Below are 14,954 nucleotides of genomic sequence, written 5' to 3' on the forward strand. Positions count from 1 at the left end.
CTGAACCCAAGAAAGGCATCTCTGAGAATTTTAGCAGCTTAACTTCAAGCAGAGATCTCTGCAGACCTTGTAAATGCCCAGCTCTCCAGAGGGAAGGCAGCAAAATATTGCAATGGTGAATTTTAAACAAACTGGCTGCAGAGCTGAATTTAGCACAGGGAACACAGGGGCACCCCCCAAGTCATACTGCAGCCCTCCTTCATTAGCCCAAGTGCTGGCAAGGTATGCTATTCCAGCTTCAGGGAAGCACCAGTCCCTTCCCAATGCCTTCTCCAGGGCAGAGAGGGAGCCAACTGCACGGTGCCTAAAGCACTTGATGTCACCCAGCATCTTCCCAGCAACTCTGCAGGGCCCTGGGCAGCGATGCTCACAGCCTGACTGGTACAGACAGGGGAGCCCAGAGCTGGAGCACAGGCTCCTCCTGGACAGCCTCAGACAGCAAAAGCAGGCCATTCCCAGTGGCTGTCTGCTTAGGAATTTGTATTTTTGCCAGTAGTCAGCATCAAACCAGAGTTCAGCAAGGGGAAGGGAACATGGAAAAAGCACCTCACCCACTTCTCAGTAAACGATGATCACAAAGGGCAAGGAGGTCACTCTCATTGTAACCAGCAAGTGCAGGAAAAAGTCACTTTTCCATCACAGAGCAGGACTCATCTAGGAAAAGGCAAGTGCATCCTCAGGCTTGTGAGGTGAAGTGACACAAAGGCCTTAAGCCCCCAGCCCAGCAGCATCACTGCCCCACAGGATTGCTCCAAGCCCAGCCCTCCTGCACTGCCACTGCCAGCACCCAGAGCCAGGAGCTGCCAGCACCAGGAAAAAACCTCTGCTAGGACTTTCCAGATCTGTGTGAGGGGGAAGAGCAAGACACAGCTGCCTTCTTCCCCAGCCTGAGGTGAAAGGAAGTGGTGCTTTCTTCACCTTGCTGGGTTTCAGGCAAATAAATCCTTTCCAGCAGAAACAGTAGCCCTGAGCAAGTCCTCTTGCAGCTGTAGGAGGCATATTTGCCCATAGATTTTATACTCTGCCTTTCTTCACCCATGCCAAAAATACCTTGATGTCCTTCACACAGACAGTGCTCACTCCACCTCCAGCAGGGAAAAGGAAAGTGAAGCCAGAGACTCACTTGACAATTTTGTTTCCTTTACTTCACCAGCATCAAACCACAGAGGAGAGAGGCACCTGTGCCTAGAGCTGAGACAGGAGCAAGAAGGGACCCTGTCATTCCCTCCAGTTCCTGGAGCTCTCTCTCTTCCCTGCCCATCTGAGGTGATGGAGACCTGGCAGAGGGCTGGCACACATCATCTGTACAATTCCAGATACAGAGAGGACACTTTCCAAGCTGGCTGGGCAGAGGCAGAAGACAGTTAGTGCAGCTATCCCAAATATCTCTGCGATTTGCAGGAAAGGGGGAATTTCACATCCCTTTCGAACAGTCACCAGACAGACTGTGAACATGCTTTCCTCCTTTCTTTTCTTCTTCCTGCAGCTGGCCCAGCTTTCCCTAGAAGCAGGGCCCACCACCTATTGCAGATAAAACCCAAATCCCAATGCAAACCATGTTAACATTGACCCTGACCTTTTTTAGGCTGTCAAGAGGGGCTCATTTTGCTCCACCACACCCATGGTGTCCCTCAGACTGTCCCCCTTTGTAGTTCTCCCTGGAATGGTCACACTTTGCCATTGTGCTGCCCTGGCATCCACTGCAGACAGCTCTACCCAAGGGCCTTGGAATAAGGAACTAAAGGAATTAAAGGAAAAGGGTTTAATGACCAACTCCTCAGCTCAGCTGCATTCTTCCACCCCTATTTTTGCCCCAGGCTGTGCAGTTCAGGCAAGTGCAATGAATGGGAAAGGTCAGAGATGAGATCTCTATTCTGGGGGCCCAGACAAGTCCCTGCCCCTGCTTTACACACAATGGCAGAGTTGGTTCACAAAAGGCAGGGCGGCAGCATGCCTAGGGAAGCCAAACCAGCATCACAGAATAATGAAACAAGAGGCTCTTCCCTTGCACTGAATGCATTTGGAGCCCAGTGAATGCTTTTTCATTCATGAAAATTAAGTATTTTAAAAGAATAAATAACAATTGTCACCGACACCTTTGACATAGAGCCTAATTGAGGCATGGGAGGTCAAAGCAGCTTGTTCCAAAGCCTTGGCTGCTCAGCAGCAGAGACAAGGCTCGCCTAGGTCCCTGTTCACCCAAATATGTGCTGTGACCACCAGGCATGGCCCCTCCTGCAGGCCACCCTGTAATACAGAACAAACTAGCTCTCATTTAGGGTGGACAGTGAAATCTCTAGCAGCTTGTTCTGGCAGGCTGGCAGTGGTGAATAGACACTAATTTTCTTAGGGCAGCCAAACCCCTCATTTGCCCAGAAAACCTTTCCACAAGCGAGGATACGCCTGAAGCTCTGAAAGTGCCCAGGAGCAAGAGCTGGCCTCCCCAGCTGTTTATATGATATTCAAAAGGAGAACAACAAGGAGACAGAGTTCTGAGAATCAGGATTTCCTACCATGTCCCAGGACTGTCCTGGCACTACCCTGCTCTCCCAACTGCTCCAGCACACCCAGGGCAAGGCATCCCTTGCAGGGAGCCCTCCCAGAAGGCAGCAGGCACGCAGGGTGCTCTGTGTGGAGAGATTTAAGAGTGTTTTCCTCTCTACCCCGCCAGGCCCAGCTGGGTCAGATACAGCACTTGGCAAGAGAAGAGCTCCCTGCTAATTTTAGCCTCTGCCTCTCCACCCAGGCAGCAGCAGCAGCTCAGCTGTGGAGAGCAGGGCAGCACAGAGGTGGAGGCTGCAAGCAGGCAGGGCGTGCCACACTGATGTGGGCTGAGGCAAATCCCTCCCCATGGCTGAGAGATGGAGCAAGGACAAACTGCAGCTCCCAGGGGACTCTTGTTCTGCCCAGAGGAATAACTGAGGCTGCAAACCTGCAACAGGATGCCACGAGTTTTACACATTTCGGGGCACTCCTGGAGGTGGTGCACCTTGGATGCCAGCATGCCATGCTGAACAAGCATCAACACTGCTCATAGGAGAGCCTGGTCTTCCCATAATAGTCCCTTCTCCAGCATGCTGCCTGCCACAGAATCCTTACCCAGGGATGGGAAGCCTTCCCTGCTGAGTCTGCAATGCTGCAGACCCTGATGTGTGAAACAGTGCTCAGGGTGGGAGGTGAGCAGGGAGAATTTCCTCGTGTCCAGACGCAAACTTGCACTGGTTCCAGCAAACAGCCCCTATCCCTCTGTGAAAGAGGAAAAGCCCCAAAAGGCATGGCAAGACAGGAAGGGGGCCCCAAGGATTATGAAAGGAGCAGAGGTGGCATGAACCTCAGCAAATTCAGAGAGTTTCTGGATTAAATGTTACCTGACCATGAACCATAGGACTATGTGCAAACCAAGCATCTCTTATTCAATTTTCACCGTACGTTGAGAAAAGGGACTTTACATCCTTTGCAAATGAGGAGGGATACATAAAAAATTCCTGACTATATTAGCAAATCTTTTTCTGCAGAAAAAACTGACAAAGTGCTGAGCATTTGTTTGACACCCAGGACAAACCAGGTAACCACACTCTGCCAGTCAAGAGCAGCATCTGCAGCACTGAGCACAATGCCCTACACAGATACCAACCACAGCAAAAAGCCATCATGCTACTGATTTTCAAGGCACCAAATACATTCTTAACCATCCTGGTAGAGAAGCTTATGATTCCTACAAGCTTCTCTAAGTTTTATCCCTGTATTTTCCTCCACCTCTTTTAAACCTAAAATAGTGGTTTATTCTGTGCCCTCTTCTTTCTACATCTCTCTTTTTGATCTCTGGTCCAGCCTCTCTGCTCCACTGAAACCCCAAGTATTTCCTTCTAAACTAGCCTTCAGTTCCTTACACATTAAAATATTTTAGGGGCCATTGGCATTTTCTGATCACTCTGCTCTGACACTCGTCTCACTACGTCCCATTTTTAGCCACTCCTTACTTTTGTTAAATAATTCCTGTCATCTGTACTTTCAAATGGTTCCTCTTCTGCTAATTTTACCTTCCAGTTTTCTTTCTTCCTCTACTTCTGCATGAGCTGCCAAACTTGCTAAAATGCTTCTTTCCCTCCTTGATCTGCCTGTGTTGTGTACCAAATTCAAACGAAGAGTTATAAGAAAAAGGTGAAAACAAAACTTACAAAGAATATTTAAAAATAAACAAAAAAACAACAAAAAAAACCCTACCAAAAACAAAACAAGAAAACCGAAACAAAACAAAAAGCCAAAAAGGAACAACCAAAAAAAGAAAAACACAAAACGAAAAAAACAGGAAAAAAACCCCCAACTAGTCATGCCTTTTGGGAAGCATGGAGTTTTGGGAAAAAGCACTCAAGAAAGTGTACTGGAAGACCCAGAGTTAATTGGCAGAGCAATTACAATTTGCAAAGCAAAGGAAATCGGCCACATGGCTGGAGCTGATGGAATGCAGACAGTGATCAGACAGTTCAGACAAACTGAAATAATACTGGCCAGACTGAGGCAGGGTACAGCAGGAGTTCAAAGAGGGAGTGCACCTTCCCCTGCCCCCCCCAGCACACACCAAGGACCCTCTTCCCCACTGCAGCAAGTGAGATGTGCGTGGAAAAGCCCTGAGAGACCTGCAAGGAAGGGGGGTATGTTGGGAGGAATCACACGTGCAGAGCTGTGCCACCAACATCAGCACTTCTTCAGGGCAGCAGCAGGGATGAAGATGAGGGCTCAGGGAGAAGGGAAAGGAACGGGAAAGGTGGAAGCATTTATCAGCTGGAGGTGAGCAGCACCATGTCAGCAACAGAGAAACTGCCAATGCATGAAAAGCACTGGCAGAAAAAGCAAATTAAATTCAGGCTCAATGCTGGCAACCTTAGCTCCACTACTGGAGCAGGTGAGCAATGTGAACAAGTAAATAGAGATCATCAGCTACAGCCAGTAATTCCATGGAAAAGGAAAACACCCATTACCAAGGTTAAATTCTGTCAAACCCTGGTCCCACAAAGCGTGCGCAATTCCCTGAAGAAAAAGTAACCAAAACAGCAGAGACAGAATTAGAATACATCTTTTCAAGTATAAATAAGCTCCCAGCATAGCAAAACACAGAGCAGGACAACTGGCCTTCAACTCATGCAACTTAAAAAGTTCTTCCTGACTGAGGAAGCAGCTGAAAAAGAGCAGGATCAGGAATGGCCCTGGGAATTGGTGACAGAGACAGAGCAGCCAAGGCACACGGACAAAGAAAGGTGATGAAACAAGCTCTGCTGTGCTCCTCATCCCACAAACCCAGGACTGCTTAGGTCCTGATTAATTAAGACCTGTATAAAAAGGGTTTTGCCCCTGCCTGAGAGGGGAGAGGAGAATGATGGTCCACACCAAACCACTCCTGGGGGTGCAGGCGCTTACAGCTGGTGGTGCAGCCAGCACATGGAGACAAACCAAGCACCAGCTTGGCAACACCTTTTTTTCCACAAACCACCATTCAGGCTTGTGTTTAGTGCTGAAAATCTTTCTAGAACCCATATGAATTTAGATCCATGCATATATTTTACATTGCTACCACGCAGCTGATGGCATCTCTCATCTTTCCTTTGTGTCCCTATCTGCCTTCCCACAAAAAAGTGGGCACCCACTTGCCTTGCTGCTGTGGGACACCTCTGTTCTGAACACCCCTGGAACCTGAGGGAGTTGTGGGTCAGCAGCCACAGTCCCTGTGGTTATGGGGCCCAGAACAGAAGGCAGCAAGGTGGCTCACAGCATGAGGCAATTATATGGCCAAGGATGGCTGTTTGGGAAGCTGGGATACCTGTGACATGAAAGATGATCCACTGTGAGAGAAGGAAGAGGCTGGGAAGGGGGTGAAGGACCCCTTTCCTGGGGATCCCACCTGCACATCCTGCCCCTTTCCTGGGGATCACACCTCCACATCCCACCTGCACATCCCACCCCCTTTCCTGGGGATCATACCTGCACATCCTGCCCCTTTCCTGGGGATCCCACCTGCACATCCTACCCCTTGCCTGGAGATCACACCATTCTGCTGCCTCCTGGGCTGCCCTCCACCTCCCCTCAAATGCTTTAGGCTCCAGCCTCTTCCTCAGCCCATGCCTGAGATTCCCTGGATGAGATGGTGCCTACAAGATTCTGGGGAACAGGGAGGGGGAATGTGGTCCTTTGTGACCCCCCCCACTGATGCAATTCCCTGCAAATGTTCAGCTCTCCACACTCAGCAGAGGTGCTCCAAGGGAGATGAGGCTCAGCCTCCCTCTGGCCACTGTGCTGGCACAACAGGAGTCTCACAGAGGTTCACCCTTGCTCTACCCTTGATGTAAAAACAAACCTTCTCACTGCCTTTTTGTTGTTGTTGTTCCCCTAACAAGAAAAAGAAGCAACACATGAGCTGGGAAAGAACTTAATAATGCCTTTGTTCTTAACCCCTCGGCTTAGATGTTACTTTGAATTTCCAAGTAGATGCAGCTAACTACTCCCTCCCATTGGTGTGAGAGTACAGGCTGTGGGGCAGAACTGTTGGTCACAGAATTTACTCTGACACAAGCATGCACTGATGTTTTCAAGACAAGGGAGAAGCCTCATTTTGCAATTGCTATTTACTCCTTATGCAAAGTAGACAATTATTACCAAGGTACACCTCTGGAAATTATAGTCCAGTCAGGTTCAATGGAAAAACTTGGTTTTGGCAGATGGCTTATTTTGAATTTTTGATGGAAAACAAACAAAACACTCCCAACTGGGCTACTTACAAGAAAACATGGACTGTGGCAGCTACTGCAGAGTGAGCTACTGCAGCAGGTAGTGGAGGGTGTTAGTACAGGGTGGTCTGGACAGGATCTTCTCAGCCCATTATAAATTTTGTTGTGCAGCTCAGATGGGGTTAATAGCACCCAGACATGACTACTGCAATTTTACAGAAAATTGCATTATGAAATATAAATAAAACTAATTTAGGAAGTGAAGGATTTACAAGAAGGGCTGCAGACATCTTAACTAGGCTCAAATGAGTGGCAGCTCTGAGAAAGCTGTTGGGAGCTGCCAACACCAAACATATGGGCCAAGCCCACACTAATGCCATGGAAATAAATAAATAGCCTCTTCAAGGAGAGGTAAAAAGACTTATTTAGAATGGCAGGAAAAAATACACATATCATAAATACAGATAGATTATCCCCACTCCAAGAGAGCTCTACTAGGTAATTCTGTGGTCATCACAAGCAATGACAGAGATAAAAATACTTTTACTGGTGAATGGAATACAACAGTACGTGACAATGAACTACTGTTTAGTGAGTGTGAATTTACATATTTCAGTGAAACACGGGCTGCCACGTAAGGCTACTAGCTCCTAATGCTCACAACTCGGAACACATGAGGAAAAGAAAGTCCAAAAGACAACACATGCCCGTTATAGTCAAGCCTTTGATCTGTATTCAGTGTTTTTACATTACTGACTAGCACTGGCTGTCAATTTCCAACTGATAAAAACAAACAAAAAAAGAATATTTGAACTATCAGAAATTAACATCGAGGTCACTGGAGTAAGAAGGGAAAGCCCCATGGATGATGCAAAGACCTGGGATTTGCCATTTGTATCTCTGATGGAAAACAGTGACACAGAAAAGGAAAAATAGCCCCAGACGTGATAATTTTGCCACAGGCCTAACTATAAAGTAATCTGTGACAGCTTAATCACCTTCTTTTAGAAGTTGGGTGGAAAAAACCCACATTGACCTCTTTTCTCCCTCAAAAAACCCCCAGGACAACTCAAATGAGAAATACAGAATGCTTAAAAAACTAAGCCTTAGGAAATTATAAAATCAGAATCAGCAATCTTTTATGGGGCACTGATGCTTCAAGGGGACTCAAGTCCACCCAAAATCTTTGGATGGTCTAAAATGATTCAAGATCTTGAAGACTGACTGCTTGAATATTATTATCCTGTGTAGTTGATTTAAATTATTTATTATGGCAACACGAATTATTTTCCTGTGATGTCTTAGGAGAACTTAATGTCAGCACAATCCCAGACCATCAAAGCATCTCAAAGCATCAGGAACTCTCTCCAGAACAGGAACATCAAAGGCCTTTGCACTCTGGCACGGGAAAGTCTTCTCAGGAAAACAGAAATACAGAGCAGCTCTGGTCAAGATCCCAGTGCACTCTGGCTTGGCTCATGATACACACAGGCTATGAATTTCTAACATCATTTCCAACTCGACATGAAAAGGGTGAGTATCCACCTCAGCCCAGATTCACAACTGTTTCCACCCAAGGCACATGGCTCTTTCTGAAATCTCACACCACATGTAAATCAGCCAGCTTATTTCCTTTTCTGGAAAGTCCTTCTCAGCTATTACTGCAAGTCAAAAAAAAAAGCAATGGAATTGGGAAGTGACTGTGAGAGGCAACATCAGTGCAGAGCAAGAACAAATAGGAAAGGGAAGGGCAACAAAATATATAAATTCCTGAGGGTAGGAGGAAGAACCCATAATTACTCCACTCCCAACTGCCAGAACCTACAGGGCAGTCTCTGTCCTCGGGAGAGCATCCTGCCTTTCTCCATCCTGCAGATGTCAGTAATTTCAAACCACCAGATGAAAGATGATGTCCACCTTCCCTCACGTCTGCCTGGACCTGCAGGTGGGAGAAGGCAGAGCCTCTCTGTTACTGCAGCACACAGAAGCATCTCCAGAAGACAGCATCATTCCTCTGCCATCATTCCTCTGCCCTCCCCCTGTGATGTGAGGGAGATGCACAGGAGGGCACCCCTGTGAGAGCCAAGCTATTCTAATCCAGTCCCACTCGTGACAGGAAGGTGTACGCAGGAATACATGCTGTTCTGGCACACCACTACATAAATCTGTCATAGTTAACATGAGTACATGAAGAGATGACACAGGAGTTTATTTATAAAGGTGGTATGTAATCTTGGCAAATTATTTGGGGATCTGCTGAGGCCAGACAAACTGCAGGCCAAGTTCCAAGAAAACAAACACCCACCTGACTGGAAGTCAAGTGGTGAAGAAGCACCAGGTTCACACCCTACCTGCAGCACCTACCCGTTCTGGCCCAGGACAAGCATGGCACAGCCACCTGAGATCTGGCCTTCCCCAATGAACCTCCCAACCAAGCTTCAGGGTGATCCACATTGCTCCCTACAACCCTGGTATGAAGGTGTTTGACAGCTGGCTTGCAAGCAAAGCTGAGTTAATAGAAGAAATAACAATTGATGATTTTCGAGTGTGTCCATAGCATGGAAACAGATTAGAAAAGATAAATGAAAATTTTGGTAAACTAGACTACATGCATAAGTAGATGTGTATACATGCCTTATTAAATTTCTGTAAAACTTATGTCAATTATATTGATGTTTACTACTTTGCACCAATGAAGATCACGCTTTGTTAAGAGTTGGAGAACACGCAGAATAAAAATCTTTTTTCTTCTTACACCCTGATCACGTGTGTATGTCACGTCCAGCCTAACAGTGACACCCTGGGCTCTCCCTGGAGCCTGTGGGAGCAGTCTGTGCTGTGACCACGACCTGGGGATGCTGGCTCCCCTTACACACACAGAGCAGGATGCCCCAGCAGCTCTGGTCACCCTGACCCCCTGGCAGGAACCCTGCCCTGCCTGCAGGGCACATCCCTCCCCTCCACTGCTACAGGCCCACAGTGTTCTTTGGGAATGGTGCTGCCCTGTGAGCCTCACCAGTGTCCTTCTAAGCACACAAACACCACATGCAGGTTTCATGGTACAGAGGGGGTGCTTTGAGGGGGATACCTGGGTTAGCAGCTTGCACAGAGAGGAAATACTTCAGACATCTCTCCCTCCACAGCTACAGGCCCACAGTGTGCTTTGGGAATGGCGCTGCCCTGTAAGCAAAGGCCTCACAAGTGCCCTAAGCACACAAACACCACATGGAGGCTTCGTGACAGATATTCCCTTCAGGAGGAGGTGCTTTGAGGGGGATACCTGGGTTAGCAGCTTGCACAGAGAGGAAATACACACTTCAGACATCTCTCCCCTCAAAGATACAGGCCTACGATGTGCTTTGGGAATGGCGCTGCCTCACCAGCGTCCTTCTAAGCACACAAACACCACATGCAAGCTCCATGGTACAGACACTCCCTTCAGGAGGGGGTGTTTTGAGGGGGATACCTGGGTTAACAGCACAGAAAGGAAATACACACTTCAGACATCCCCCTCCCAACAGCTATAGGCCCACAATGTGCTTTGGGAATGGCGCTGCCTCACCAGTGTCCTTCCAAGCACACAAACACCACATGAAGGCTTCAGGGCACAGACCTTCCCTTCAGCAGGGTGTATTTTGAGGGGGATAAGTGGGTTAGCAGCTTGCACAGAGAGGAGATACACCCTTCAGACACCACATGGCCCCATTTCTCCCCACGTGCACTGAGGAACCTCGGGGGCAATGAGCTCAGCAGGAGAGCGATACCGTGCGTGCCCAGGCAGGAGAGATGGCGTGTGAGGGATTGCAGGAGCCAGCCATGAGCATGAGAATGAACCTGCAGGTGTAGGTGTGCTCCTCAGGGGGTGTGCGCACACAGGCAACAGGAGGAAGTTGATACATTACATTAAATGTCCAACCTCACCTTTCTGCCAGAGACACTTTTCTCACACAAGCACATTCACCTGCCCATTCACATCAATATTTGGGCAACTTGCACTGCTCTGTAGTGGCCTGGATGCCTGAAGGTCAGAACTCATCATGGTGCAGGCATAAGAAGCCAATGTTCTGGGAAAGCAAAGGGATACTGAAGATGTACATATTGGGGAGTTGAAAGTCTTGCCATAAGGACTTCTTTACTTGTACATCTCCATGGTTTCTTCCGAGCCCCTCCTATTTTCCACTTCAGAGAGTGGGAATATGCACTCCTGAGTTAGCAAAGCAGCAGCCTGAAACCCTAAACGAGACACAAACCACCACCACAATCCAAGATAGGAAGATAACACACTCCCAGTGGTATTTACTCACAACAATCAAATGTGGAGGAATGGGGGTAGGTCGAAGCAGCTGGGAAGGACAAGTTAAGAAAGGGGCCCCCAACCCTTGTTCCTACAAGCTGCACCTCCCAGGATTCCAACCTGATCCTGAACACCTTCCTTCCCTGTGCCTGGCTCAGTGTGACACTGAGCACAACCTGCAATAAAAGAAATCAATACAAATGATTTATAGACTCCTGAAATACCACGGTCTTTGCAGCAGAAAAAACAGATTCTGCACAGTAATGGCTGGAATGACCTCACCTCCAAGTTTCTTCAGGGATGGGGCTGTGTTTTCACTATGCTGACACAAGATTTTTTTGCAAACACAGCCCACTGACACCAGCCTCACTCCCTCAGTCATACCCTTCTGCACAGGGGGGCAAGATGAGGCACTGCTGGGCACAGAAGAGAAAAACAGAGGGAGCAGGAGGAGTTGTCAGACCCACCACTTCTTCCATCCAAACAGCATGGCAGCAGCTCTGGGAAGTGGCAGTGTTTTGGGACGAGGGTTTTCCCTGAGCCAAGACCTCTCCCTGCCCTGAATAACAGCAGTAAAGGCAGAATGCAGGACTTGCTCTCCAGACCTCTGTGTTTTCTCCCTCCCCAACACCTCATTCACCCTTTAAATAATAAAGTTTTCCCAACTCCAGCAGGAGCAAACTGTGCTGTGTAGCAGCTCATAAAGATGAGGAAAACATTCCTAGTGGAGAGCCCACTGCAGAGAGGTTAGTGCCTGTCAGCAGCAGCAGTAAATAAGACTGTCTCCAGCTCTCTGGGTTTCCTGGCAGGGAGGCAGTGTCCTGCCTGTTACAACTTGTTTTGGATGACAACAGGCCACATTCCACGTGAGGAGAGTGTGCCCATCTCCAGCTCACAGCAGGCTGCTTGTTTCTCTTCACTCAGCTGTAAACATGTTTAAGATTCCTATAAACACCTATTGAGCAGCAAAGCAGCCAAACATGCTCAATTAAAAAAAAAAAATAAAAAGGACCAGAAGGCAAACCCCACAACAGAAACACCCTCCTACCCAGGAGCAAACAGTCCTGCCAACAAGGCTCCCTGGAAAGAATATGTAAGAATATCATCTTAATACACTCACATCACAAGGAATAAAACAAGATATTTTCCTTTACCTGACCAACTACTCATTTCAGCATCCCCTTCAAAGGAAAGCCATCACTCACAAGACCCCATACTATCCTCTGTGTCTGCCCAGCCCATGCCAACCTCCCTGGAAGCTCAACTTTCCCAATCAGCTTTGGCACATAGAAATGCCAAGCCATGGTGTACACCAGGCACGAGTTCTGCACCTCAGGCTGATCCCTCACAACCTTTCACTTTAACATTACAGCAAAGTTTTCCTCATGCCAGAGACTCTCCCAGCACGTGGTGATGAAGCATCATGAATGCCAATGGATACTGATGATTACAGGATATTCTCCTAAACTCCTCATTCACTTTTATCCAAACTGTTTTACCTGCTTGACTCTGCTGCACAGCAGAGCTGCAAACACCTCAAGAGAGGACAGTCAGGACCCTAATTTTTCAACATCACTTACTCAAACACCCATCCCTGGGTGTTGATCTGCTCTCTCCAGCACACACTGACCTGGGGGGTAAGAGGAGGAGAGGAGTACAAAGCCCAGGAGGACCCACCATGCCTGGAGACTTGCTCTAAGACACAGACTTGAGAGCAGGGATGGTGTGGGGGCATCAGAGGGGCTTGTGCTCCATCTCATGCAGGGCTGAGAGGAAGAGCAGTATTTTCTGAGTCCTTACAGCCTTGCAAGAGGAAGACACGCTTCTCTGGAAAGAGAATAACAAACTTGGCTTTCCATACACAGGCTGTACTATAATGCCTTTTAGGGAGGCTATAAGAAACTCCATTACAGGCACAGGAGATGGAAACAGTGATCTCCTGCAGACCTTTCAAGCCCAACAGCTTTTCACCTTTCTGGACCCAATGGAGGAGCCTTTTGTCTAGAAAAATTGCCCAATAAAGAGCTTTTGTATTTTATCATTAATAACTGTTGCATCAGCTAAGTTGGGGTGGCAGCTCTTGGTTGGTCCCAGGAGTGACTTACAATAGGGCTCCCACCTGGGACATGCAACAGAAAACAATGCAGAAAACAAGGGAAAAACTATTCATGCCTTGCAGAGTCACTCCCCCTTCTCAGCTTCACAGGATCCTGGAAAGAGTCACCACATGGAGTCACAAACACAGCCATGCCTCTCCCCAAAGAAGAAAATATTACTTAGTTGTAAGAGCCAAAAGAAAACAAATACTATTTGTCTTCTGCTCGGATTTCTGATTTCTCTTAAAACAAAACAGGCTTTTAGAGGCAGTAGGGCAAGAGGAAGGGCGGGGAAGGTCACAGATTAACCTTCCTCCTGTTAGCAGGTTCCAGGATTCTGGCTACAAGGCCAAGAAAACATGACACCAAGTGCCCAGTGTGACCACAGCCCTCTGTGATGCTAAGCCATGAGGAACTGCCTGCCAGAGGATTTTACCCTCCCACCCTTTCCATCAGCATTTAAATACCTCCTGTTTGCAATGAACAGCAACATCTCTGGTGGATTTAAGAGAATCTGGAATTTTACATAATTGAACTTTAGTAGAATGCAATTATTTTGCTCATGTTCTGTTTTGGTTGGTAGTAACTGCAGTCATCTCACTGTTTCCAGTTTCAGTCTTAAAACAGAATGACTTTTATAACAGAGATGTAAAAATAACCCTGTTTTAAAGCAAAGAGGAACAATCCAATTCACTAAGCAAGTTGTTTTCTGCTGCACATCTCTGCTTCACCCTCCTTCTCCCTCTGCATTGCTGGCAGTGAAAGGACCATCAGCTGTGCAACTCCAAGCACCTGACTCAGCCCCTCTCTCCTCATAACCACTATTTGAAATACTTCTCAGTTGTTTCCTCCCTTGCTTCTACACAAGCCCTCTGCCCACCTGTACAAATCTTCTCTAAGCACTTTTGGTGGGGTTTTGCTAAAGTTATTAACAGTAAAAGGCATGGTGAGATTGCATGAAAGATATAATGCAAAATAGACTCATAGGGCAATTCATCTTCTCATTCTACCAAGCATAAAAAGAGGATTATTACTAGAGGATTTAGCCAAAAAAATCAGACCTGTACTCTGCTGGAACAATAAATATGCCTTTTTAGTCTTAATATCATGCATAATACAGAACAAATATACAAGCTGAAGTCCTTTAATAGACTTTGTGGGAGTAGATATTCATGGTGCTCCTTGCACAGCCACAGTCCAAAGCTTTAAGACTGAAACCAAGCCTCACTCGTGGGAGTAAAAATTAGGAGGTTTATAACACGTAATGAAAGCACCAATATACTTGAAAGTATCAACAGTTAAACACTAACACGTAGTTAAACATACTTTCAAATTAGATTAGTATCAAGTACCGATATGGTTTAATAAACAGCAGCAACATCAGAGGCTTTTACCAAACCATGAGCCATTCGAAACTTTTCTCTAACTCAAAAAAGAGAAGCACAAAAAGCCACACGACACTGACAGAATTTTCCTCTATTTCAGAAAGCAAAGCGCAGCTCTTTGCACTTTGCCTGAGCCCTGCTGTACTCCCCAAAGTTTGCAGGCAGCGAGCCCGTTAGCGGGCGGGCAGGGCGCCTCTCCGGGCGCGCATCCCCTCCTTCTCCTCGCACCAAAGCCGCGTTCAAAGCATCTTTGCTGCCTTACAGGTTCGCACCAAGAACGACAGACATCTCAAAGCCGCGGCTCCGGGCTCTATAGCTCCAGCACGGTCAGCTTTGAGTAGGTCTCCCGGCAGAGAGGGGTGGGAGCCAAAAGGCAGGCCAAAAGCAGGGAAGGGAAGCCCCAGCGCCCGGCCGCTCCCGGGGGCCAAAGCCGCGCTCCGACCCCCGCGGCTGCTGCACT

The 14,954-nt window shown here is 47.6% G+C and overlaps 1 protein-coding gene across 1 annotated transcript in view; it reads right to left on the reverse strand.

Moving 5' to 3' along the window:
* The window catches only part of B4GALNT3 (beta-1,4-N-acetyl-galactosaminyltransferase 3), a 63,490-nt gene that overhangs the window by 47,795 nt on the left and 741 nt on the right, over positions 1–14,954 (reverse strand). The gene's annotated exons all lie outside the window — the stretch shown is intronic.

The sequence above is a fragment of the Geospiza fortis genome, unplaced genomic scaffold (assembly GCF_000277835.1).
Source record: "Geospiza fortis unplaced genomic scaffold, GeoFor_1.0 scaffold10, whole genome shotgun sequence".
NCBI lineage: Eukaryota > Metazoa > Chordata > Aves > Passeriformes > Thraupidae > Geospiza > Geospiza fortis.